Below are 1,971 nucleotides of genomic sequence, written 5' to 3' on the forward strand. Positions count from 1 at the left end.
AGAAAAGAAGCACACGAATTATCTATCTACATTTAATCTCCAAAATAATGAATACCAATTTTTTTTTTTTTTTAATTTGGCGCCGGAGTCTTTGGGAAATTGTCTTCAAAATAGCGTTGAAGGCCATTTTTTCCCTGGGCGTTGCGTCATACCCAGAGTTCTCAGAATCCCCATTCTGGCACCCCTTTTGCAGCCATCGAAGCTATGCACACGCTCTCTTTATATTTTCAAAAAGGTGAGAAAAAGATGTAAGAACTGGTCTCACATGCAGCGGAATATATCTGGCAGGCTTGGAATCACACATGCTGCCCATATGAGCACCCCTTAAGAAAAAAGCGCTCCCACGGATCTATGAGCTCCTATTGGGCCTTTTATTTTTAACTGAAGTAAACTTTGATATAGAGTTAAAAAAAATGATAAAAATTATCTCACCCGAAAGAAAAAAGAACGCCTTTTTCTTACGGACAAACATCCATCTAAGCTTATTTTTATTAAAACCATCAAATAGCATTGTGGCGTTTATTGTGACTGAAAAATGAATGGGAAGCAAAGGAAATGCAATTGGACAGGATGGACGTGTTGCTAACGTGTATCAAACTTGGGGAGGAGAATTAAAAAAAAACTGAGAATCACCCACCCACAAAAAAGTTGTTTGTCCGCCCTTTTTTTTTTCTTCCTAAGGTTGAAATTCAATTAGATGACATTTTATCCCCTTCGTCTACGTCAGGGATCTCCAACCTTTAAGGTTGACGGGCCGGATTAGCAATCTGTCGCAGTCTCGAGGGCCAGAAAAAAAAAATACTAACTACAAATGAAGAAAATCTAGGAAAAGAAACCTACCGTAATATACCAAGAATGCCTCCCCCCCCCCCCCCCCCCCCCCCCCCCGATGTGGAGATAATTCAGCAAAAATGGAGGAGGGGGGGGGGTGCTGATTGGATTCGGGGCCGAAATTCAAGATGGCGGCAACAAATGGCGGCCAACAGATAAGAAATATCCTCTCCCAGTGTTCAATATAAAAAGGTTCATTTACAAACGCCTCCGTTATTGTCCACGCCACGAAATGTGTACGCCGAATCAGGTATTCACTTTACAAACCCTTATTCACTCTAGTCGCCGTCGAACCCATCAAGCGACTCCTCGGAATCTGACCCGAAAATCAGATCGATGCACTCGTTTCTCAGTTTGCCTGGATTCTCGGGGACGACGGTGCCGATGTCAGCGAGCCACTAGTGGATATCGCCCTCGTCGGACTCGTCGAGTACCTTTGCGATGCCGCAGCCTCTGAGCAAACGTGCCACCATTTCTTCTGGGACTGAAGCCCACACCTCGGAGAAGATCTCGAGCACGTCCTGCCAGGAAGGCTTTCGTAAGTTTCCTTTGGTGGTCTTTTCCTCTTTTCGCATGAAGGCCCCCCAGGTTCTTCAAAGACTAGCCTTGAACGGCTTGTTCCAGAAGACGTCGGCGGGCTGGAGCAGAGTGGTGCAGCCGGCTGGCACGAAGACCAGATCCGTGTCGTGTTCTTGGATGTTGTCCCTTGCCACTTGTAGTTTGTAGATCGATGCCGGATCCAACACCAAAAGCCGTCGTACGTCGTCAACGTTCGGGCCCCATATCCTCCCTAGCTACTTTTGAAAGTTATCCTAGGTCATCCCGCCATTTCTCGAAGCCATGAACATGCGCTAAGTCGTGAAATCAGGATGCCTGATTTCCTTCCTGCGCCATTCAGGAGTCGAAATCAAATCAAATTTGGGTGTTTTACGTGCCAAACCTACGACGGGCATCTGGCACGCCCCAGCGGAGGACTGAGGATTATTTCGACCACCTGGGGATCTTTTGACGTGCAACCGAAAGCTCGGTTACACGGCGCCTTCTCCGCAATAAGCCTCCGTCAGATTGCGGGCACCTCGGTCGGGATTCGAACCCGCCATCTGGAAACGAGAGTTATATGGAGGGGTTGTATTCTCTTCA

The 1,971-nt window shown here is 47.0% G+C and overlaps 1 pseudogene; it reads right to left on the reverse strand.

Annotated features, from left to right (window-relative positions):
* Positions 1–1,109: 1,109 nt before the first annotated feature.
* On the reverse strand, positions 1,110–1,664 carry LOC115318461 (annotated as a pseudogene).
* Positions 1,665–1,971: the final 307 nt, after the last annotated feature.

The sequence above is a fragment of the Ixodes scapularis genome, unplaced genomic scaffold (genome assembly GCF_016920785.2).
Source record: "Ixodes scapularis isolate PalLabHiFi unplaced genomic scaffold, ASM1692078v2 PGA_scaffold4__175_contigs__length_147842914, whole genome shotgun sequence".
NCBI classification, from domain to species: domain Eukaryota; kingdom Metazoa; phylum Arthropoda; class Arachnida; order Ixodida; family Ixodidae; genus Ixodes; species Ixodes scapularis.